This window comes from Mesocricetus auratus, unplaced genomic scaffold, assembly GCF_017639785.1.
Source record: "Mesocricetus auratus isolate SY011 unplaced genomic scaffold, BCM_Maur_2.0 Super-Scaffold_100007, whole genome shotgun sequence".
In the NCBI taxonomy this organism is placed as follows: Eukaryota; Metazoa; Chordata; class Mammalia; order Rodentia; family Cricetidae; genus Mesocricetus; species Mesocricetus auratus.
The window spans coordinates 95676842-95702199 of record NW_024429191.1 but is presented as its reverse complement, the minus strand read 5'-3'; the positions used below and the strand labels follow the sequence as shown (position 1 = coordinate 95702199).

Below are 25358 nucleotides of genomic sequence, written 5' to 3'. Positions count from 1 at the left end.
GGAGAGCGACAGGGCTGGGCATGGTCACTTTTCACTTGGAAGTTCTAAAATCCTAAGGCTGGTCACCACGTGGTGAGGGAAAGCCATGGAGTGCCAACCTCTGGGTGCCCTGGGGCGTGAGCGTGAATAGCCACAGATGACGCCCATGCCTGAAAGGAAGAGCTGGGTGGGCAGGCGGGAGCTGCTGCTTGGAGGGTCCCAGGGTGCCTCGCTAGCTCGGCGCAGAGACCTAATTGCTGCCCTGTGTGGCCAGGGACAGGGAGGATAGACTGCCAGGGGCCACACTGTGGGGAAGAGGCACGGGCCAGGATTGGAACCTAAGGATTGGTGCCACAGAGGCCTGTTGTTCCCCCTCCGTGCATGCCGCTGAAGGTCCCCACTGTGGGATGGGGCATGACCCGGAGGTAGTGAAGTGTGTGCCATGGCCACATTGTGTGTCTGACGCAGTGCCACGGCCACATTGCGTGGTGCCATGTATCTGACGCACTACCTGATGGGTCACCACCCGGCTTCAGGGTTTAGTGCCGCCGACTCCATCACGCCCTCCTCGTCCCCCGCCTCTGGCTCACAGGGGCTAACTGGGCACCTCTATGTGACTTCTCCAGGCCGTCCCCTCTCGTGGAGCCCAGGAGCATCTGCGATGATGTGTTCACCTTCTTCGAGAATGAGAGCCTCGTGGGAAGGGCCGTGGCCCCATAAGTGTGTTCTCAGCCTTTGATACTGTCAGTAAGGGGAGGATCAGAAGCCTAAATGGATGAGTGCTGTCTCATCCCGCTCACCTAGATACCCGTGCGTGCCTGTGTGCGTGCGCGCGCGTGTGTGTGTGTGTGTGTGTGTGCTGCTACCCCGCTCACCTGGATACCCATGCGTGCGTGCATGCGTGCGTGCGTGCGTGTGTGTGTGTGTGTGTGTGTGTGTGTGTTTGTGTGTGTGCGCGCACGCCTGCCTGAGAGTGACCCCCTTGTCCCCTTTCTCCTTCCTCCGTTCTCCGTCACCACCCAGCTGGTGACTCCCGCACTCCCTCTGCCAGCTGGGCAAGTGCTCTTCGTGACTTTGGCGCCCCATCTTGGGTGATGACCAGCCTGCCATGAGTCTCAATACTAAGTATTGTCTGGGGGTGTGGAGGCCAGAGGTGCTTAGCCGTGGAGCGCACACCATTTGGGAAACAGGGGCTGGGTGCCCACTCCTGGGGTACACTTGGCTACTGCGGCTTTGGCGTTCTCTGCTCCCCTCACTGGGCAGCTGTCAGAGCCCAGGAGTCCATATTGCCCTGGGGGGAGGGGCAGGCAGCATCCCACTTGGAGCTTCTAGTTTACATCTCAATTCTTGGCTGCCCTCCCTACCCCTCCCCTGTACTTGACCAGCAAGGGGAGCACTCGGTGCTGTGCCAGGTGCCAGGGAAACGTCCTCTGTCCACATCCCTCCCATTAATCACCAGCTAGTGGGGGCGCAGGACCCTGTTTAAGATGCGCCGGTGGTTCTGAGGTGAGTGCAGGCATCCCCGGGCTGGGCTGTTAATCTGTTCCCTCAGAGACAGACTACCTCAGGCCTGTTAATCACTTGCTGTAATTACAGCCCCGACTTACTAGGGGAATGTTAATGGATGCCTCAGACAGGGGTGGGGGTACCTCTCTTACCACAGTCCCGGGACACCAGGGTTGCAGGATTTGGGGCCTGGCAATGAGCATGTGACTCAGAGTGTAATGTCTTCGTGGATGGCAGAGGGAAAGGTTAGAGGGGCTTCCTGAGGCTTCCGGCACGGTTCGGCATGGAAACCCTTTGCGTGAGAAGGAAGGTGTTGCCATGTTTATCCTGCGGAGGTCTTTGGCTTTTCTGAGCTGTGCTCTGAGACCTGAAGGGGACTTGGGAAGGACTGCAGGGACCTCCTCTTTTTGTCCTAGCAAAGGGCTTCTGTGCCAGCTAGTTTCATGTCAACTTGACACAAGCTAAAGTTATTGGAGAGGACGGAGCCTCAATCCAGAAAATGCCTCCATAAGATGGGGTTGTAGGCAGCCTCATAAGTCACTGTGGAATTGTGGGACGCTGGTCTCACAGCAAGCAGGGTGAGTATAAGGGGACAGCCTGTGATTCTCTCTGGGAGCTGGGCCTGACTGTTGAGGACAAAGTTCTGTGCAACTTCTCCTGGGGAGACAATGAAGAAATGTCTGTTCACCCAAGATACAGCACCCATGACAGACTAAAGAAATGATTCCATCCAGCTTGGTGAACTAATGGATTTACAGACACATGGTGAAGATTTACTTACAGGAGCATGGGTGACCCCAAAACAGCTATGTCACCAAAAGGCCATGACCCTAAAACAGCTATGTCACCACAGCATAGGAACCACCCACCAAACTGCTATAGAAGAGCCCGGTTTTGGTTAACCTTCTACTTCCTATCTACTCTGGCACCTCCCAGGACCACACACAGCTGGGGCAGGGTTCTATGTAGCTAAAGATACAAACGGGGGTGTCAGCAGCTAGACTCTGGGGTGAGGGTCTGATGACTCCTACCTCCTACTAGGTCATGTGAACAGGCTTGACTTGTGAGCGCCTTGTGAGCATAGAGGATTCTGACTTAAACTGGCAATGGCCGTGTGTCTTAGTTAAGTTTCTATTGCTGTGATAGAACGCTGTGACCAGGGTGACTTAACAAAGGAAGGCATTTAATTGGGCTCATGGTCTCAGAGGGTCAGAGTCCATGACAGCAGCAGAGCGAAGAAACCGTCTGAGAGCTCACATCGTGATCCACAAGCATGAGGCTGAGAGAGAGAACGGGGCACCCTGGGAACGGCGTGAGTCTTCTGAAAACTCAAAGTTCTCTCCTCCGTGTGACCTTACACCCCCCCTCCTCTTCCCTCCCTACTTGGGTCTATGATCCTGTGGTGCAGATCCGGGCTGCTTGATGGCCCGTCCTTGGAGGGGGATTTGACAATGTGAGGAACCCAAGGACAGGCAGGGAGGGGAGAGGTCCGTGTGCATCTTCCTGCCCGACAGCACCTGCTTCCCCAGCAGGCCCTGCGGATGGCCACTCCGCATCTCCTTGGGCCTATGATTTAGGGGTCACGGGAGCCAAGTGACAGTTCCAGAATCTTTGCACTCTCTTCTTCCCCGTGCAAGAGAAGTCAGAGTGCCAGCAATTCCATAATTATATGTTTATAAGGGTTCTATTTCATTAATTAGTTATACAGTTTCTCTCTCTCTCTCTCTCTTGTGTGTGTGTGTGTGTGAGCCCACATATGTGTGTACAGATAGTGCACATGTGGAGGCCAGAGGTCAACAATGGTTGTCTTAATCTTCCTTAATCTCTCTTTACCATGCATTTTCAGATAGGGTCTCTCACTGAACGTGGTGCCTGCTGCTTGGGGTCATTTCGGCTAGACCGGCTGGCTGGCAAGCCCCTGGGACCTGACTCTTGCCTCCCAGTGCTGGAGTTACAGATGCACACCATCATGCTTAGCTTTCCAGGTGGGGATTGAACCCAGGTCCTTCTGCTTGCAGAGCAAGCACTACCTAGTGAGCCGCACGCCTAGACCGAACTGTGGAGTGCGTTTAGTTTGTAAATCTTAGCATAGGTATGTGTGTACCAGGTAAACCAGTGTGTGTAGGGTTCAAGCTTTCACTGGGGTTTATGTGTGTGTGTGTGTGTGTGTGTGTGTGTGTGTGTGTGCAGGTACACACGTGTTTAAAGGCCAGAAGGCAACTGTGCTTGTCAACCTCAGGGACATTTGCCACCTTCTTTGAGGTGGGGTCTCTTACTGACCTGGAGTTCACCAGTTTCTCATTGGTCAGAGAGCCCCGGGGAGATTTTTGCCTCCCAAGGCACCTGGTGTTTTCCCCATGGGGCCTGGGTATCAAACTCATGGGTCCCGTGCTTGTGAAGTCAGCCCTTGACCAACTGCATCAAGGGCTGACTTGGGATTGTTCAGGCAAGCAGTTTTGACAAGTGGAGGAGGAGAATGGGGGAATGGGAAAATGAAATGGGAACAGCCGTGGACAGCTGGGGCTGAGCCCCCCGGGGTCCCTGAGAGAAAACGCAGAACACATACTCTGCAGCCTTGCAGCCTTGACAGGCAGAGACCCGGCCAGTGCTGGCAGCAGTGATGGGGCTGGCCGGTGTGTACTGAGATGCTGTGGTGTAGGGTGAGTTGGGCCTGGCCTTCTGCAGACCCTCACCTGAAGTGTTGATGATGGCAGCAACTTGGCGAGGAGAGTGGTGGGACCGATGACCAAGCCCAGCCTGTCTTCCTCTCCCACCACCCGACTTGGGTGGATTGGAAACTTTCCAGGAGCCTCTTTGCGTGCCCTAGGTCTCAGGAGCCTAGGCTATGATGGGGTCTTTACCTTTGGGAGGTGGTAGGTCTTCACAGATTCTTGTTGTCACCTTCCCAAGAACAATTTCCTCATTAAAAAAATGTCCATGTTTATTACCCGAGGGCAAACTGGGTCTGATAACATTGCCTTCGTCACCTCCAATCTCTCACCTGTGGGCATGGGGTTCTGTTGTTTTTGTTGTTGTTGTTGTTTGTTTTGGTTTTACGAGACAGGGTTTCTCTGTATTGTTTTGGAGGCTGTCGTCCAGCCCAGCCTCGAACTCACAGAGATCCGCCTGCCTCTGCCTCCCGAGTGCTGGGATTAAAGGCATGTGCCACCACTGCCCGGCAGGGTTCTGTTGTTACTATTACTGCTCATCCATTTGTTTGTTTTAAAAGAGGGTCTCTTATAATCCAGTCTGGCCTTGACGCTCAATGGAGCCAAAGTTGATCTTGAACTTGTGACCCCCCCCCCGCCTCCACTTCTCAAGTGTTGGGATTCTACAGGTCTGCCCTGCTATGAGAAGTTTATGTTGTGCTAAGGATCAAACCCAGGGTTGTGTGAACGCTGTGCGAGCCTTCTACCAACTGCGCTGCATCCTCAGCCCCTGTGTACAACATTCGTGACTAGCTGTGGCCGGCTGAATCACGGACCCCAGAAGACACTCGCATCTCCTTCCCTAGAAGGTGTGCATGCTATTGAGTGTGCCCAGAACACTTGGCTCACACGAGCGAGGCCCTTGGGATGGAGACTTCCTGGACCATCCAGGCGAGCTCTGTACATCATTACAAGTGTTCTTGAGAGGAAGGCAGAGGGAAATCTGACTGACAGGAACCCTCGTGACCCTGGAGGCAGAGGTTGAAGGGATATAGTCACAGACTGAGAGATGCCTTAGGCTTCCAGAGGCGGCGGGGGGGGGGGCGCAGGAAGGCCCCATCCCTTCAGCCTGTATGGCTCTGACTACTCCTGGCAGGTCCCCTGGAACTGACTTTAGTCCTGTGCCTTCTGCTGTAGCTGGAGTTGTTTCTGCTGACTTCAGCTGCCCGGCTGTGTCATTTGCAGCAATAGACACTAGCTTATGTCGTAAGGAAGTCCCTCATGGGCAGAGACGACCTCCACAGACACAAGAGCTCTCTGGACAGGGGAGAAGCCATGACTTCTAAGAGTGTGCTGCAGATAGAGGCGGGGGTGACCGTTCGGTTTGTAAAGTGCTTGATAGCAAATGTGAGCACCCCAGTTTGGACTTCACAACCCATGTGAAGCAGCTGGGCCTGGTGGTGTGTGCTTTAATCCCAGCACCAGGAAGACCCGTGGGGCTGTCAGGCCAGCCGCCCTTAGCTGTCAACTCAAAACCAGTGAGAGACCCTGTCTGCACAAACAAGGACACCTGAGGTTGACCTCTGGCCTCCACGCATGAGCATCCCCCTCACCGGACACACAGACAGACCATGCACCACGCGCACACACACACACACACACACACACACACACACACACACACACACACTGCACATGACTGCCATGCACACCCTCCTCTCCTCTGGCCACATTTTGAGAGACATGCTGGTGCTGCACAGTCTTCAGTGACCAAGCAGTTACATGTATGAGCAGCCACAACAGAGGTGGCTGCAGGAGAGGTGTGGGGTTGGGGACAATCCCCTGTGCTCACAGTGGGGAGCCTACATCCCCTTCCCCAGATGGGGAGTCTTCAGTGTCAGGTCTGTTGGACTCCAGGTCTGGATGCATGGAGAGTTTTATGATCTGCTACAGTCTAAGAACTCCTGCTAAGCATCATATACCCCTAGATCTGTGGAGGTGCTTGGTGTGCCATGTTTTTATTTTTTAAAGATTTATTTATTATGTATACAGTGTTCTGCCTGCATTCATATCTGCATGCCAGAAGAGGGCACCAGATCTCATTACAGATGGTTGTGAGCCACCATGTGGTTGCTGGGAATTGAACTCAGGTCCTCTGGAAGAGCAGTCAGTGCTCTTAACCTCTGAGCCTTCTCTCCAGCCCTTGGTGTCCCATGTTTGATGGAGGGAACCAGGCAGAGGTCTGTTCTTTGCTTTCCCCCATCCTTCTTTTCAACTCTAGGTTGCCTGCTCCATCGTGGGGGCTGCAGGCTACAAAGCAACCTCTCCCCCTGCACTTCCAATATGGCCACAGGTTATCAGGGAGTGTTGGAATGTGGCAAATTGGGGCTAAGTTATGGAGCACTTAAGATGAACCCTAGGTTTCAAGAGACAGGGCTCAGGATGCCGGGTATAAAAATCTCACCTCAGAATCTTTATATTGATTGATGTTGGAAGGAAAACATCTTGAATATGCCGTGTTCAATAGAAAGATCACAAGGATTGATGTTCTTTGTTAGTCTTTAATGTTTTTAGTGATATGAAGTCACTCCCATGTCCCCAAGCTCCACCTGAGCCAGGCAGCTGGCCTTGGGCCAGCTTGCTCAGTATCTGCAGGGACCAGGGGTCTGCTGTGAAATGATCTTTGGAGATGGGCCCTGGGCAGGACATCTGGGTTAGGTAAGGCACAATGTCCTGCAGGTTCGGAGGTCAGCCACGGTGCCCGGGGCACAGCGGCGGGGCTGCTGGGGTCTTTCCCTCAGTCGTCCCTGTATTCCACCTCAAGCCCAGCTTGGGGAAATGAACACAGAGGCTCCTCTCAGGGCCCGTGGGGACCTGTTCCTTGGCTCCCCGTCTGTGACTCAGGCAATGGCCCCATCCACGTGCACAGCTTCCTTCCCACAGCCGGTCCATAGAGGGCAGGCACCACCAGACGTTTTAATGGATGCCATGTCATTTACAAACAGGCCAAGTGTCACACCCGCCATCCCAGCACTGGGGAGACGAAGACAAGAGGATGAGGTCAAGGTCACTCCTGACAGTGGAGTTCGAGGTTGAAGATGCAGGAGGCATTGTCTGATGTCCGTGTTTTCCCCACCCCCATTCCCCTCCCCCGCCTCCACACACAATTTCCAAATAGAACAAGCTCTGGGAGAACACCTCAGTCTTCTCTAGTCTCTTTCTCTACGGATGAAGGCAACATAGTTCCTAAGGCTAACTCCAAGGGCTTGGGACAGGTCACTTTGTGAACGCTGTGTGACCTGGGTCCCTTCCGAAGCCTGTTGGCGACTCCGTGCACACAGTACAGTGGCCGGTGATTGGTCAGGAGACGGGCAGACTTTGCAAACCCACAGTGCTTGCAACGGGGCCTGCCACAGGTGAAGCCTAGGACTCCTTCGCAGGTGGGGCTGTCAGCAGGTTACCCATAATTCCTCAGCTCCTCCAGAATGCAGCTTGTGACCAGGAGACGCGGTCTGGAAAGGCACCAAGGAGAGCAAGATTGGCCGTGCTAATGACTGATGTCCGGGAGCCTTGGCCTAGAGGTTCTCTTCCAGCTGAGAGAATCCCAGAGGCTTCCAGCTGAGAGAATCCCGGAGGCAGGAAGAGCTGAAACGACAGATACCCTGTCTCCACAGACTGAGAGAGGCTTCTGCTGGCGGAAGACTAAGAGCACAGGCCCTTCGGCTTGGCAGGTGGGAGGCGTGGCAGGGCGGCCTGCGTCCACCCACTCACCCGGCCCATCTGTGGGCAGAGTAGTGCGGGGACGCCGGGGTGGATTGCGGGGGACGCCGGGGTGGATTGCTTAGCCAACCTCATTACTCTCGTGCATTTAGCAGCTTGCAGGAAGATAGCACCTTTCAAGTTTGACCCAATTTTCGTTTTTGTTGTCATAACCATGGAAAATCGACCTTTGAGCCCCTTTGGCGGTGGGACTCAATGGAAAGTGATTTACGTACGTACGGCAAGCTGCTGCGCAGAATCACCAATGCGCGCCCATAGGGCACCGCAGCAGCGCCCTCCTCGGAGGCCCAGTCTCCTCTTAGCAGCAGTCCACGCAGAGCTTCTCAGCTCGCTCTCGGGCCGGCAGCCCTCCCCGGAGCTGTTGACAACTGCCTTCCAGAGAACTAGAAGTAAACGAGTAGGCGGACAGGGATTTTGGCACTGGAGGCTGCATTTCCAGGCCTCACCCCGCTTCCCTCCTGGGTTGTTCCTCTCCCCAACTGTGATGCCGCCTGGTGTTTTCGTGAGCAGGCAGGGCTGCGGGCAGGGGCATGGACCTTGGCAGGGTCTGCTGGCAGAAGACTCTCCTTTTCAGGCTCTCCAAGGGGGCAGAGCTTGGAGCAACAGGGCACCTTTGATGTGGGAGGGAAGGGGGCGCACTGGAGGCCGAGGGAGATGGGAGGACAGTGAGATATTGCCGCACAGCCCGTGCTGCCTGTTCAATCCAATATATTTAAATATTATTGCAACGTGTAATCTGATAAGATATGAAAACACGAGTAGGGCGTTTTAAGGGATTTTGCTTAAATTTTTTCTTTTACACTGTGCAAGGGCATAGGCTTCATTTCGGCATTTTCATGAACCCTTAGCATATTCTTTGTTCAGATTACACATTCCTGCCCCTCTGGCCCCTCGTGCTGGTTCCCTTCCTCCTCCCGGCAGCCCTCCAGATTCTGTGTTTCACCCTGTTGATTTCAATATCTAGGTTCTGCATAGGAAAGTAAACATTCGGGCTTTGTCTTTCTGAGTCTGGTTTATCTGGCTTAAGTGTTGCTGTCACTTCTACCCATTTTCCTGAAAAAAGCATAATTGCTCCTCCCTCCCCCTTCCCCTCCCCCTCCGCCTGCCTCCTTCCCTCCTTCCCTCCCTCCCCCTCCCTCCCTCCCTCCCTCCCCCTCCCTCCCTCCCTCTCTATTTTCGATGGAATGAAACTCCACTGTGCATATGTCGTAGGTTTTCTTTACCCATTCGTCTGTGGTGGGCATTTAGACTGTTGTCTCGCCTTGGCCTCAGTGAGCATGAGTGTGCAGGCGGAAGGCTGACTTGCGCCTTTGGGCATAGGCCCAGGAGCAGTGTAGCTGTGTCACACGGTGGTTCTATTTTTAAGTTCTTTGTTTGTGTGTTTCTAGTAACCTCCACACGGCTTCCTCTCGTAGCCTCTTGCAGCCCCCCCCCACCCGTATGGAAGCCTCCCACTCTCCAATCCTCTCCAGTGCGCGTCTTCTTTGTTTTACCGACGACGGCAGCCATCTAACTGAGCCCCAGCATAGTTTGATTTGCATTCCCCTGATGGATGCCGAACATTGTTTCACATACTGCTTGGCCTTTTGTACTTCTGAGAGGCTCGCTCAATTGGTCTGCTCATTTATTGATTCGGATGATTTGTTTTGCTTTGATGTTTGATATTTCAAGTTCTTTATATTCTAGATAGGCATTCCCTACAAGAGCAGTACTCGCAGGTCTGTGGGCCGCTTGGGGTAAGCTGGCCTTGGCAAACCCTCTGTTGGTCAGCTCAGGGGCTCTACATTGGGCAGGGTATAGCTGTGTCATTGGCCTCTGTACCACAGGGCAACGAATGGCCGGAGACACGTACAACACATAAGGCTAAATGAGTGTCACACAGCTGAGCCCAGATTGTCACAGGAGAGAAAAACAGACTTGGCTCTTTGTGTGTGTGTGTGTGTGTGTGTGTGTGTGTGTGTGTGTGTGTGTGTGTGTGTGGAGAGATACTGCGAAACCATACCACAAGGGTCAGGGTGATGGTGGGGGTCAGAGTTCTGTTAATGCTGATTTCTACTGCTGTGGAGGGCAGGCTGATTCTGACGACAGAGACAATCATGATGGTGATGGGGATGATCTGGACGACGGAGATGCTGGTCACTACGGCATACTGAGTGTTCCCCATGGACCAGTCACTAAACCGAGTGTTCTGTATACCACATGATCTTGTTTCCCTTAGTAACCCAATGGTGAAGTCATGACCCGCGCTTATGGGCGAGTAACCTGAAGCTGAGAGATGAGTAAATAAGCAGGGACAGTGACAGTGGGGCCAAGATTGTGATTCAGGTTTGTCTAACCCAAGACAAGACGTATGGATCCTTTGTTTCTTTTTTGGTCTTGGTGGCGCTTGCCCCTAGGCCCCCATCCTCGTCTGGGACATCCACTATACTTATTGGGGTTGCTTCACAGATGAATGGACAGGTGGATAGATGAGAAGATGGTGAGATTGGCAGGTGGAGGGGTAGTGGATGGCAGGGGTGTGACTAGCTAAGTGGGTAGATGGCTGGGTAAATAGATGCTTGGAAGAGTAGATGAGCGGATGGAGCAGATTTAAGTGAATGGATGAGTGAGTGGATGGATGGCTGGTGAGTGCGTAAACATCATCAAAGGGCGGGCGTGCAGATGCCTGGGCAAACGGCTGGGTGGCTGCGTAGATATGTACTTGGGTGGGTGGATAAGGGAGTGAATAACTGGAGGGGTAGACGGACGGATGGACGGGTGGACGGATGGATGGGTGGATAAGGGAGTGAATAACTGGAGGGGTAGATGGACGGATGGACAGACGGACGGATGGACAGACGGACGGACGGGTGGACGGACGGACGGGTGGATGGGTGGACGGATGGACGGGTGGACGGACGGACGGACAGACGGACGGATGGGTGGACGGACGGACGGGTGGACGGACGGACGGATGGACGGACGGACGGATGGACGGGTGGACGGACGGACGGGTGGACGGACGGACGGATGGACGGACGGACGGACGGACGGGTGGACGGACGGACGGACGGACGGACGGATGGGTGGGTGGACGGACGGACGGACGGGTGGACGGACGGACGGACGGACGGACGGACGGGTGGACGGACGGACGGACGGACGGACGGATGGACGGGTGGACGGATGGACAGGTGGACAGATGGACGGACAGACAGATGGACGGGTGGATGGACGGACGGGTGGACGGATGGACAGGTGGACGGATGGACGGACGGAGGGGTGGGTAGATGGATGGACGGACGGGTGGACGGGTGGACGGATGGACGGGTGGACGGACGGACGGACGGACGGACGGATGGACGGGTGGACGGATGGATGGGTGGACGGACGGACGGATGGACGGATGGACGGGTGGACGGACGGACGGACGGACGGACGGATGGACGGGTGGACGGATGGATGGACGGACGGGTGGACGGATGGACGGGTGGACGGATGGACGGACGGAGGGGTGGGTAGATGGATGGACGGACGGACGGACGGACGGATGGACGGGTGGATGGACGGACGGATGGACGGGTGGGTAGATGGATGGACGGACGGGTGGACGGATGGATGGATGGATGGACCGGTGGACGGACGGACGGGTGGGTAGATGGATGGACGGACGGGTGGACGGATGGATGGATGGATGGACCGGTGGACGGATGGACGGGTGGGTAGATGGATGGACGGACGGGTGGACGGATGGATGGATGGATGGACCGGTGGACGGATGGACGGGTGGGTAGATGGATGGACAGACGGGTGGGTAGATGGATGGATGGATGGGTGGACAGATGGATGGGTGGACGGACGGACGGGTGGGTGCGTGGATGGAGAGATATATAGTTAAGTAGGCAAGAGAGTATATAAACAGGTAAGTGAATGGGTGGGTGGGGTGGGGTGGTGGGGGGAAGGTAGGTAGGGAGACAGAAGAGTGGATGGTGTGTAGACGAATAGTTGAATGGGTGGACGGGCGGACATGCAGGTGGATGAGCAAGTAACTAAACAAATAGGAGCTTGGATGGATAGGCAGACGGGTATGTAGATCGGTATCGCTGGTAACTCCAGCTTTGTCTTTTTTGTAAAGACTCATTTCATGTTTGATTGTGTGTATGCATGTGTATCTGTGTGGGGTTATGTGCACATGAGTACGGGTGCTCAGAGGTGAGAGGTTATCACATAGGCCCCTTGGAGCGGGAGTTACAGGTGATGTGGGTGCTGGGAGCTGAACTCTGCAAGAGCAACCCGCCCTCTGGGCCATCTCTCCAGCACCCCGTGTCCTGCCAGCCTCCTTTTGACATGTGCTCCCGGCCTCAGTGACCTGTGCTGACCCTCGGAAGTCCCTTCCACCATGGAAAATCCCAAATTCATATGTGGGGCTCTAGAATGTCACCCAAAGGAGCTCAAAAGGAAAACGAGTCCCTAGGAAGGCAGATATCAGGCCAGAATCTTCCAGATGGCAGAGTGGAAGACAACACAAGCTCAGAGTCGCTCTGAACTGTGACAACAAGGTCCCCCCTCTGCTGGTCTGTGACCCGTGCCCCACATCCAATGAACAGGACCGCAGCAGACAGAGCCCCCGTGAAGGGTCAAATACCAACCCGTCTGCTCCTGCCTGCTCTGTAATCCTAGCTGCTCCAGCCTCCTGCCAAATGTCTGTGGTCCCATGAAAGCCAGGCTAAGACCAGGGCCTTGTCACTCCCAGAAACAGTGCTCTGCAGATCTGCATGGCGATCTCCACACCCAGGGAAATCTTGGGTAGACTCTGGGTGTTTCTTGGTGGCTGCTGGAGAGGCTGTTGTGTTCCAGAAGCAGAAAGGAGATGATGGCTGTGGCCTGTGGGTATATCAAGGAGACTCTTTTGCCACTCAACCCTATGTAAACTTCACCTTTATCCCTGTGCCTGATGCTGGCACTAACCTGGGGAAGCCAGGCTTGGACTCCAAGCAAGGTGAACCGGGATGAGTGTGCTGTTCTAGAGCTCCACATTGCTTCCCTCTCTCCTCGACGCAGGAGCCGATGGGCAAAGACACAGGCTAATGGTGGCCAGCTTGAAACCCTCTGGGGCACGCCTCTCAGCCCACGCTGTGCATGGCTATGGATGATCACTTTCCCTGGAGGAATTGATTACGCCCCAGGTTCGACTCCTCCGTCAGAAGGCCCCACAGTCTCAGGGCTGCGGCAGTTCACTGGCCCCGGCCCTCCCTCGTATTGGTGTACCCAAGTCACCTGGGAAGGTGTCCTTGTATTACCACCTGGGGGAACGAAGCCTCCAAAGCTCCCAGATGCACAAGAGACAGGCAGGCATTCGGCACCTGTTTGGCGACCTCGTGACCCCTCAAGAGGGTGCTCGTGTGACTCGGCAGCCGCACCACTGTGTCCAGGAGTCAAGAAAAGTGTCATCCCCTGGGAGGGCTTAGTGCCAGATGCTGCCCCGAGATCTTCTTGTGTGCCGCTCCCGCCTCCTATGCGTCCTTGGCAGCTGTCCCATTCCCTTCTACTCCCACAGGGGCCGGGGGACTGGGAAGTGTCTACCCAGGGACCTGGGCAGCCTCCTCCTGGTGGCTGGTAGTCTCCCAGTGCAGAGTGGAGCAGGGCTGCCTGGGAATTCTTCTGGAATACTTGTGCGCTACAAATGTCACTGTGTCTCTTGCCATGATTCTGAAATCACGCCGTTGTCCTGAGACAGTTCCCGGATGCCGGGGCTGCACGCATAGAGGCTGCAGCGGGGCTCTCTCTCAGTTGGGAGCAGCTGAGACATGCCTCCAGGTGAAGCAGTCCAGACCACTGGCAGACATTGGGGGCGGAGCTCTCCGGGGCAGCTGGGGGGGGACTCCAGACCCAAAAGAGGGGCAAAGGGAAAGCCTTCCTGCCTATTCCTCCTGGAAGAGTTTGTGGCTGGCCTGCTGGCTTTTATGACTCCAGTTTGAACTCCCTGGGTCCCTTCTCTCATCAGCCGCCAACCATGGTGACACCCTTGAGCCTGCTTGTCACTTCTGTTTTTTTTTTTTTTTTTGCAAAAGTTTAGAGTCTGCAAAGGCAGCCATGGCCATGGCTTCCATTTCTGCCGTCCCCCAGGACAGACGGTTTAGCGTTCCAGTGTGTCACATTCTACCCACAGCCAGAGACGACAAAAGGAAACCAACTCTGCTGCTCTCCCTGACTACGGGGTCTCCACAATCTGCCTCTCCACGGGGGGGGGGGGGCTCTGTAGGTTGGATGCCCCCCGCCCCCTGCCTCCAGCCCCAGCGCTCCACACACCCTTGCTTGCAGCATGCCCCTTCTTTCAACGTCACACACACACACACACACGTCACGACCCCGCCATCCCGACCTCCTTGCTTCTTCACCCCTCTCTCCACTCCAGAGTCCAGTCTTCCTACGTCCTCTTACCCTCCTGCTCCCAAGCTTGACAAGGACCAGGCGCCCCACCCTCATCTCCCCCCAGAGTCCCCTGCCATCTCCCCGTCTCCTGCTCCTGTACCCAGACTCTCTGCGCCTCTCTCCTGGCCTGTGGCTGCCACCCTTCCATGTCCCATGCCCCCACGTTTATCCCCCCCCTAAGAACAAGACCAACTAAGTCCCTCACCTCCAGTCCTAAAGCTGTAGGGAGGGGACAGAGCTTTATGGGAGGCCCAACAGGCGCCGCAGCCCCTCGGCCGTGCCGAGAACCAAGCCCAGGGACTAACCTTGGGAATATGACACCCTCTAAATCTCAGAATTGGAAAATGGTCATAGGCTGCCATTGCCTGGAAACAGGGCTGGTCTCCCTACTTCCAACCTCTCCTCCTGCACCCCACCCCCAGCCATTGACTTCCTGCTCAGCCAGGCACCCAAATGGGCACCTGTGTATGTCTGCTGGTGTGTCCATGATCCTTCTCTGGGTGTCTATAGCTGGCCTTTGACCCTGCTTCCGGCCAAGGTGACTTCCTGTAAGCAGGGTAGAGTTGCTCCTTCATAGGCCTATGGGGCCTTCCGGTTGGCACTCTGTAATGAGGTGGTCAACTTTCTGGGGCTGAGGCAACATGGATGAGCTCACACCTCTGACGTCACTTCACCCAGCCCTGTCCTCCCGTGTCTACCAAACCTGCGTCTGTTCTCTGAGACTGCACTCACCAGCCTGGCCCAGCCCCTCTGCTGGTGACGGCATAAGGTGATGTTCACCCAACCTGTGTGGTGGAGAGGCCCTGCTCTTAAGTATATGCATTGTGCCGGGCTTCACGGGCAGGGCTGGGCAGGGCTGCCTGGCCTCCAGGGCTAACCCTGTGGACTAGGTACTCTACCCCGTTTGTCGGCCGCCTGCCTGCACCCCCACCTGACCCTGCACCGCTGAGGGGCCACATGGGTTGCACTCTTAGTTCCTGCTGCCTGGTGCGGCTGGGCGCAGGCTGCCTGCGTGTTGAATCCCTTAAGGCAGCAGGGCTTGCATGGGCTTCCTGCAGACTCTGGCCTGTTTTCAGCACAGTGCAAGAGCTCGTCAGGATCAGCTTCGGGGTTTTTGCCCCTTCCCTCCGCCCTCTGCTGTCCCCGCTGAGCTTCTCTTTACAGCAAAGAACACACACGCACGCGCGTGCGTGCGTGCGTGCGTATGTGTGGAGTGTGCGTGTACGTCTATGTGTGAGTATGTATGTGTGTGTTTGTGTCTGTATGTGTGTGTGTATCTGTGTGTGTTAGTGTCTATGTCTCTGTGTGAGTGTGTATATGAGTGTGTATGTCTGAGTATGTGTGCTTGCATCTGTGTGTGTTTCTCTGCATCTGTGTGTGAGTGTATCTCTCTCTCCCTATCTCTCTCTCTCTCTCTCTGTGTGTGTGTGTGTGTGTGTGTGTGTGTGTGTGTGTGTGTGTGTGTGTGTAGTAGTGGTCCAGGAGGGACATGGCTTGTCCACCAACTGACCTGGACTGCCAGGTGAAGTTCCAGGTTTGGATCTTTCCACCAATCCATAGATCCGTCGGATCCAGTCATCCATCTAGTCATCAATCTGTCTGTTCATCCATCTGCACACTGAGCCATTGATCTATCCATCCTTTGATCCACTGGAGGTACGATTGATTGATCCACCCACCCATCCATTGATCAACCCACCGGACTATCGATGTACTCACCATTGATCTACTCACACATCCGTCTATCCACCCCTCCCCGTCCCTACCCCGTCCCCCGCCCTTCGATCCATCTGTCCGTCGATCCATCCGTCTGTGCTACAGCATAGAGAGCCTGGACAATATCAGGCACTGGACTTGCAGTACCGCATGCCCAGCCTCTGCAGACCATGGTGGGGTGACGCAGCACCCCGAGACACAGTAACAGCCAGCACGGAACTCAGCAGGGTCAGCTTTGCCTTCGGTAGTCAGGGGAGCCTTCTATAGGAAAGTCTGCCAGGTGAGAAGGGGCCAGCAGCCAATCAGGGAGGCGCAAAGCCACAGTTGGGGGTGAGAGGGTGTCTGACTGCTGCTCTTTCCCCTGGAAACACTGTTGTTCTGAGCGTCTGAGTTTCTCCATCTCATTCTCCCTTCCTTGGAGGCCCCTGCACTTCTCTGTGCAAGACTTTCCGACCTATGAACTCCTGGAAAAACCCAGCTGGGGCCTCATGTCACCTCTGCTGTCCCCACGCCCTCCACCTTCTCATTGGCTGCTCCGAGCACATCTGCAGCTCCGGGCGACATTTATGTTTTCTATGAACTCTTGTTAGTTGGCTCTCACTCGGCAAACAGATTACCTGCAAACATGATGGCTTCAGACTCTCAGTTTCTGGGCTTCCAGAGCCTGCAAGCAGCTTTGCTTAACATATGATTTAAAACAAAAAGCTCAAGGTATCTCAAAGACTTCAGATTGCCAGTGGGCCTGGGCTGTAGTGTCTGAAGCCAGCCTGGGATTAAGACGCTACTTCTATGCTGTCCACAGCAGTGGACTTTGCAGCCTCCTTGTTCACACAGATGACCCAGCTGGGAGGTGGGGGACAAAGGTGGGGGGGGAGGTTGGAATCACGAGAGCCATCCTGGAGGCAGCGTAGTCCCCAAATGCAAGTCTCTTCCCTAAGTTTTCCGTCTTATCAGCTCCCTCTGTGGTTGCTCCAGGGCTGTTCCGGTCCGAACAGTGTCACAAGTCTTGAACATATTAACCTTTAAGCCAAAACCCAAATCCAGGATTTCTGTGCAGCCGGGCTGGCCTGGAGTGCACTATCCTCCTGCCTCAGCCCTCTTAGTGCTGGGTATATGCTATTTTTAACATAGGGAAGGGGATAAAGATAACCGCAGTGCCCCGTTCCCAGGGAGACCTGACCGAATGTCTGCCCACCCCACCTAGGGAACCAACACCAGATTAAAATATGACATCACCAAGACCAACGAGTTGGACTGGAGTGGTCACTCACAGGAGTGTGGGTGAGGGACAGAAATGACTTAAAGAGAGCTGCATCACAAAGCTCACCCCAGCATGAGTGACAGCTCAGGAGACACTGGGCGTTGCATAGCTGAGGGCAGCCCCGCCGGGCGGGCGGAATGTGTCTTTCAACAGTTTATGTGGTCTGAGTCTTTTGCAGGTCGCTCAGATGAGCTCTGCGTCTACTTCTGGGTGACTCAGCTCGTGTGAAAGTGTCTCTGCAGTCCTTACTGCTTATATATGCTTGGGGCGGGGCCTGGTGAATCTGGTTGGTTTCAGGGACTTCCTGAAGCTATGGAATGACAAGGAGTTTCCCTGCAGAGTGAGTTCCATCTCTCTTAGATGATGCTGAGAACTCCAAAATGGAAGGTTTCCTTCGGGGGAAATTACTGCACTATGAGCCCTTGTCAAGGTGACTTTCCCCAATGTCCTGAGGGCCCGCCCCTTCCTGTGGGAAGGGGAACCCAACTCTACTGAGATGCTATGGGGTGGCTTATACTGCCTTTGTACGGATCCTGTGTGACACTGGTTTCTGAACCCCGCTGGCCACATCCCCTGTTTCCCACCTTGCCCTTCAGCAAGCCTGCTTCTCGCATTTGATCGCCTGTAGCAGTCGATTGAGATTCCTGTCTTGTTTCCACACATCTACAGGGTCCGCCCGGAAACCAGAATGCACTCCTAAGACACGCATCTGCATAGCTTCCCACTTAAAAATTCTCCAAGTGACTTGATAAAGTCCTTGGTGTGGCCTTCGAGTAGCTTCATGATCTGATTCCTGGCTTCACATAGACAAGTGCCATCTTGGGTCCGTCGGTCCCAGTGTTTCATCTCCATAATCCCAGAAAGACATCTCCCTGTGGCCGTCTCCAGTTGGCACCTGATGTCTCTTTCTCTGCCCTTCCTCGCCCCTCCCCCTTCCCTCCCCCTCCCCCTTTCCTCATCTCCTCCTTCTCCCCATTCTTCCCCTCCTCCTCCCCCTCCTCTCTCCTCTTCCCCCTCCCCCTCCCTCCCTTTCCTCCTCTTCCTTCTCCTCCTTTCTCCCTCCTCCCCCTCTGGGGTCTGTCACCAGCTCTATCTTGGAAGCCATAACACCCTCCCCCATGCGCGTGGTGGTTTCCCAGTCTCTCTCATTGACATTTTGTTCCTCCAGTTGCTCAAATGTCTTCGCATAACACTTGTCGTATGCCAGGCCCTAGGTGTGACACGGTGCCAAGGAGGATGGGTTTGTCCACCTCCACTGGGGTAGCTGGCTGTTGTGTCTCTCCTGCAAGCTTCTTGGGGACGGGTCCCTGGGGGTGTCACTTCATCCCCAGCGTGGAGGAACTCACGGTGGTGCTCCCTGGAAGGGTCAGCACGTGGGTGCTGGATGACCAGGGTTTCCTCGGCGTCCCCTGAGGCAGACCCCAGTCTGCTGTACCAGGCTCTCTGCCATTGCGGACTAGGGACCCGGGAGACTGGTGAGAAGGCTCAGTCGGCAATGCCCTTGCCACGTAAGCACGAGGAGCTGCTTTCCCATGCCCAGCATCCACATAAAAAGTTGGCCACAGGGGTGATGGCCTGTAACCCCAGCCCTGGCTGGGTAGGGAGACAGATCCATCCCTAGGGCTCTCTGACCAGCTGGTTTATCCTAACTGGTGAACTCCAGGTTTCAGCAAGAGAACCTGTCTGAAAAAATAATGAGACTGAGTAAGGCAGATGCCTGCCGTTGGCTTCTGGCTTACACACACACACACACACACACACACACACACACACACACACACACATACACACACAAACATGTACCCACGTGTGTGTACCCACAGTCCCCTCCCTCCCCCACACAAAATAAAAAGATAATTTAAAAGGCGAACTGTGGACTGGTTTGGTGACTGGAGACAGAAATGCCCAAAACACTCTGGCTGTACCCTCTGTGCTTCATTAAAAACCTCTTAAACCCCAGAAGCCTGGTGACTGGGTCGTAGCTGTGCTGGGGTGTCTTGGGGGGCATTTATGATTTGAGGTGCAGAGTACTGCTGCCGGGCCCAGCCTCATAGCCAGGGGTGCCTGGGCTCCCAGGCTGAGCTCAGGTCAGACAGCCACCAGCCTTCCCTCCACAAACTGTTCCCTTGCCCATGGGGAGAACTGCTTCCCAAATTACAGCCCTCCACTCTGGGAGTGCTAAACACTGCACCGAGAACACATAAATTACATAAGGCCCTTCCCGTTGCCGCTGGGTGCCTGGAATAATGTCACTTTTCACCAAACCAAAAGGTGCGCTGTATTATTAAAAACAGGCTGGCATTAAAAAAAAGAAGTGTAGCCACAGTGACTGTCAGGTTCCCACCAGATGCCGGAATAATGAACCCGGAGACAGGATTCATAAGGCACGAGGGGAGTGAAGGGTGAAGCCAGCTTTGCAAGAGCGGTTTAAAAATGGGGGGAGGAGGAGGAGGCTGCTTTTCTCAGAGTATTGCATATTCCCTGTAATCTTTACTACTGAAATGTAGCATACCATATCTTGTTTTCCTCTTGGTTAGAGGCACAGCGAGTTGCGCTTTCTGGGCCTGAGAGTCATTTTAAACTCTCCTGTTGGTCCTTAGTCTGTGGTGTGTGTGTGTGTGTCTGTGTGTGTGTATCTGTGTGTGTGTGTCTGTGTGTGAGTGATATGTAACCTAGGCTGGCCTCATACTTGCTGTGAAGACAAGAATGATCTTGAATTATTATTATTGTTATTATTATTATTTTGGTTTTTCAAGACAGGGTTTCTCTGTGTAGTCCTGCTGTCCTGGCACTTGCTCTGTAACGAAGGCTGGCCTTGAACTCACAGAGATCCTCCTGTCTCTGCCTCCTGAATGCTGGGATTAAAGGCGTGTGCCACCAACAGCCCTTGACCTCAATCCTCCTGCCTCCATGCCCTCCATGCCCATTTCCCTTTTCATCTTGAGTCTTATAAATAAAGCCACTTTCTCAGTGATTTTTAATTTATAAAGAATTAGTGGTGTCCCCAGCCTGTCCTTGGGTCCTGAAGTGTAACTTCTTTTTGGAGGATTTGGGAAAAATTTGTGTAGGCTGTGATACAGGGCCTCTCTCCACCAGAGTTACTGTGTGTGTTACAAAGTCAAGGGATGTGATGGTCTTGGCTTGCTGTGCAGAATGTGGAGGGGAGGGACCATTTTCTTAGCCCACAGTGGCCAACTGTAACTCTTCACACTTCTGTGGCTTTGGGTTCCTGGACTTAAAGGTACAGCCTGTACGTGTGTGTGTGTGTGTGTGTGTGTGTGTGTGTGTGTACATGCATATGTGTGTACAGGGGACACCACAGGGACTTAGAGTTCCCCAACTTAGAGTTGCCCTCCCTGTAGCTGCTGGCAGACCATCCTTTGTGTGTCAGTGTTTAGACACACCCTGTGTATTTCTCAGCTAGATTATGAGCTTGCCTGGCCCAGACTTGGGGACCTGGTACTGCACACAGTGAGGCACACTCAGCACATAGTGGGAGTACACTCAGCACACAGTGAGGCACAGTCAGCACACAGTGAGGGTACACTCAGCACACAGTGAGGGTACACTCAGCACACAGTGGGGTACACTCAGCACACAGTGAGGGTACACTCAGCACACAGTGAGGGTACACTCAGCACACAGTGAGGGTACACTCAGCACACAGTGGGGGTACACTCAGCACACAGTGAGGGTACACTCAGCACACAGTGGGGCACACTTAGCACACAGTGGGGATACACTCAGCACACAGTCAGGGTACACTCAGCACATAGTGAGGGTACACTCAGCACACGGTGGGGACACACTTAGCACACAGTGGGGCACATTCAGCACACAGTGGGGCACACTAACTGTGCTTCTGAGGATGAGGAAGACTCAGCTCTGCCCCCCACAGGTGAGGCCCTTTTGCTGGCAACAGTAGAAGTCACAGACTCTGGCCTTGACCCCGGGGCCATGAGGAGGCCTGGTACCCAACTGTTCTCTTCCATCTCAGCCAGCCCTGTCCTGGCTTCTCTCCTTACCCTGACACTGTGGCTGGGGTTGCCAGAGCGGCGTATAAGAGTGGCAATCCCACAAGCCTGTGACAGCTGGGGATGCGTGGCCACAAAGGGGGGGGCGGGGCTTGAGGCCTCCAGCCTGCGTTCTGTGCTATTCTGTGCAGTGGGTGATGGGGGGTACCCCACGCTGCGCCTCCGCAGTGGAGGACAGGCTGCTAAGTCATCTCCCACTCAGCTCCCATCAAAGAAGCCAAAAGAGACTGGGTCTTCTGGTGGGCGGGGCGGGGCCCTGGCGGCTGTGGGACGGTGAAGATTTACACCAAGTGTTCTTCCCTGGATGCTTTTACTGGGAAAGTGCTGCATGCAGGGTGTCTGGGGTTGGAGCTGGGAGAAAGCTGTGCCGTTGTGAAGGGAGGCGCTTTCCACGTGGCATCGGGTACACGGTGTGTGGCATGGGGGTCGGGAGGAGTTGGGAGGCCCTGGCTGCAGGGTTGAGGGAACTCGACAGGCGAGGGTTCCAGATCTCAAGGGTCCTTTAGGCAGTGGACGATTTGCCGCGACACCACCTGTGACTTCATGGAGCTGCGCAAGAGAGACATGGGGCTCCATCCGCCGTTTGGTCTCGTTTTCGTAGTTCCCCAAGTCCTGCGAGCCTGGAGCTCCCACAGCCTGAGGTCACCGTGGTCACTGAAGCCGCATTGGCTGTTTCTTCCAGCTGGCTGTCCTGGAGGGGTGGGGCTAGAGTGGGGGACACCATCTGGCCTGTCCCCCTAAAAGAGGGGAACGGGGTGTCTCTGTGTCTGACCGGTTAGAGTCTGAGAGAGAGGAGACTGGAAATGAGGCTGGAAGGGGACAGAGGAGAAGGTGTGGGACAGCTTGGTGGGAGAAAGTGTCAAGGAGTCTGGGGAACCAGAGGAAGTGAGCAGCCAGAACGCTGGGAGGGTGACAGTCCCGTCTGGTGGCCGACGGTGGGTGCCGGGTACCGTGGGGCGAGTGATGTGTCCCTGCGGACAGCCAGTTCCTCCCCTGAGGCAGGCAGAGACTGCATCCTCTCATTCCTAGTGACAAGCTCTTGACTACTGCCCCCCCCCCCCGTGTCTTCGGTTTAATGCCAGTGTTTGTTTTATAAAGTAAAGGGAGTGATTACGCCTAAGGCAGGATATTTATTTTGTGTTTTTCACTTTTTTCTTTCCAACTTCAGGTCGAAAAGTTACCTGTGAGAACCTAACACTCTCTTGTGACATACTCCACCCTGAGGAAGCTTCTCCAGGTCCTCGGTGGGCCCCTCCCCCTTGGTGACAGGAAAGGAGCCAGCATTCCGACCGACAGGTAAAGCCACTCTACTTACCTGCTCCTGCCTTGGGGTTTGAATTTGCAGTGAGGAATGCTTTAATAAGGTCACTTCACCTTCCGGAAGGTAGTGTGGGGCCGTGGCAGGGCGTCCCATGCCTGTGTTTACAGTTGATAGTGTCTTCAGGGCGTCTGTGAGTTGGTTGAGTCAAGAAGAGCCAACGGGTCCCCAGGAAAGCGCGGGGTTCACTTTGTTCTCTGTCATCGGCGTGGTTTTGGTGAAGTTAGTTTGGGAAGGAAGGCAGGCTGGTTGCGTGGTCTGCGGCCAGTTTGTCAGCATGAGATGTCCCAGTGACCAAAGTCGGGATGGCCTCCAACATAAGGCCTGGTTGACCTGAAGCTTAGGAAGCTGCAGTAAGTAAGCCTCTGCCTTGCTGGTGAGGGGATGGGGTAATGCCCTGACCCCAGGGCGGGCAGCAGGTCAATTGAATGAGCCACCAGGGTCAGTGTCACACTTGCAGACTAAGGGCTCAGGGACAACCTGTGCTTTCATAAAAGCTCTACACTACTTCAGTTCCCTAGGCCTGTTTGTAGAGCCCAAGAAAACACTACACCTATAAAGGAAGTCCACGAACGCCCAAATAAAGACAGACAGGTATTTATTTGGGGAGCGCTCACACAATGGCGGTAAATAGGTAAATAACCACCATGGTCTTCTGCCCCTGGAGGCGCAGGATGCCGAGACCACAACCCAAGAGACAGCCCGAGTCAGCCCCTCCCCTTCCTTATAAGGGGTCACGTACACACACCAAAGCCACACCCTAAGGCCATTACCTCTAGTCTATTGGCGGAACAAGATGCCGCTACACAAGGATTATGATATAAGACACTCGGGGGTGGGGGCTGTAAGGACCTTGGGCGCCAGGCACTCATGCTTTCTCCTGGCCCATCTGTGTGTTCACCAGCTAGGAAATACCTCAAGTTGTGTGGCAGTCAACTTGTAGTCAACCCCATCGTGTGGGTTCTGAGGAGAGAACTCGTAGGGTCAGAGCTTGGTGGCAAGTGCCTTTGCCTGACGAACCATCTCTCTGTTCCCCGGTGATGGCCTTTGCTGGGCCAAGGTGTAGTGGGGACGGTGGGTGGCTTTCCCCCAGAGCCCATTGCAGTGTCCGTGGGAAATAATTATTCGTGGTGTTGATGCCGCTCCGGGGGCACGCTCACTGTCACCAGAGGTTTCCTCTTCCACCAGGCTGTCCTTTGGTCACGTGACCCCCTCTGCGTCGTGTATGGAAGGGGTGAGCTCTCGGCAGACACTGTGCTTGGGTTTTTGAGTTTCGGTCTTCTCCTGGGCTAGGGGGGGCTGTGACAAGCTGACGCTGGGCCCTTGCAATTCTGGTCAACCACGTTGTCACGAGGGGGGAGTGACAGTCACATCCTGTTGTGCAGGTGAGTGAGGGCACTGACGAGGGCAGGCTTGGTACATAGGTCCTCACATTTCTCAGTGGGTGATATCTTATCAGGGTGCAGCCTGCTGTTTTGGACCCCGGGGACACAGAAGAAAGGGTCTCAAAGAGTTCATCATGAGGTGGGAGGTGACAGACGAAGCCCCTGTGTATCGCACGCAAGTAATGTTGGGGAGGGGTAAGCCTGGGGGCAAACTGAAGTGTGCTGAGCTGACCGACAACCAGGGATGGAGGAGGCTGCTGTCTAGACAGGGTGGTGGGGTTAAAGCGAGTGAGAGGACCGTCTAGAGGGGGGGGGGCTGTGTGTTGCCAAGACCCCAAGGTAGGGATGAGCTGAAGCCTCTAGAAGATGGGTGTGCAGAGCTGAATGGTCGAGTGTGGACTGGATAGAGTGAACATGAGATCCAGTTCCCCGGGGTCTGAGGCCAGAATCCTTGTGGGGCAGGGCAGGGCGGGGCTGGGCGGGGCGGGGTGGCGGAAGTGTTGTGATCTTCTGTTAAAACCAAGCGAATCCGCTGAGGAGCTCTGAGTCAGAGCTGTGACTCAAGTCTGACGATGCTGCCTTTCGGTAGGTAGAGGGAGTCAAGGCAGGGAGGTCAAACTTGAAGCTGGGGTCAGCTGAGGGCTGCTTCTCAAGAGCAGAGAGGTGGATACCAGGACAAGTCTGGACAAGTCAGGACCAGTCTGAGCAGACTCCTGTGCCATCCTGACTGAGACAGCCCTGTTCAGTGAGCCTGAGCCATGCTGGGAGGTTCTTGTCGGTACTCCCTTGTCACTCAGATGGCGGTTTGCGGCTCCCAAGAGCCTCAGAAGAGCTGTGTTTTGCAGCTGGTCCCAGGCAAGCCCTAGGGTCCTGTCACTGGTTGCTGGAGCTCCTGACTCTAATGGGCAAGGACAGCTTGTCCTGCTCACCTTTCTGTGCTCCGGAAAGCCAGTGTCCCCAGCGAGCCACCTCTTTGGGGCCATTAGAGCTGAAAGCACAAAGCCGATTTGATTGGTCCTCAGGATGGACAAGTGCCTTCACACGGAACTACTTACTCTGTGTGGCACACTCACATTCTGACCTCCCCTCCCTCCCGTGCGTTTAGAAGGGAGCTCTGGTGCGCTGGGGGTACAGCTGTGTGTCTGACCGAGTCTTGTCTCTCCCGTGGGGTGAGGGCAATGGGGAGTGTAGACTCACAGGGTCTCATCTTCTGAGTGAGGACGGCATGGATGGATGTACATCCCAGCTCCCCATATGTGACCACGATAGCCTGCCTGTCTCTTCGTCATCTCTGGGAGGGCAGTAGGCGGGTCTCTGGAT

At 54.9% G+C, this 25358-nt stretch overlaps 1 protein-coding gene across 5 annotated transcripts in view; it reads left to right on the top strand.

Annotated features, from left to right (window-relative positions):
- The window catches only part of Rbfox3 (RNA binding fox-1 homolog 3), a 420524-nt gene that overhangs the window by 78521 nt on the left and 316645 nt on the right, over positions 1 to 25358 (top strand). For 4 of the 5 annotated variants that reach the window (XM_005069842.4, XM_040750135.1, XM_040750134.1 and 1 more), the window contains exon 2: positions 22504 to 22631. The gene's annotated coding sequence lies outside the window, so the exon portion shown is untranslated. Of the gene's footprint in view, positions 1 to 7676; positions 7865 to 22503; positions 22632 to 25358 lie in introns of those variants that run through there. The other variant, XM_021227038.2, reaches the window with a different exon arrangement.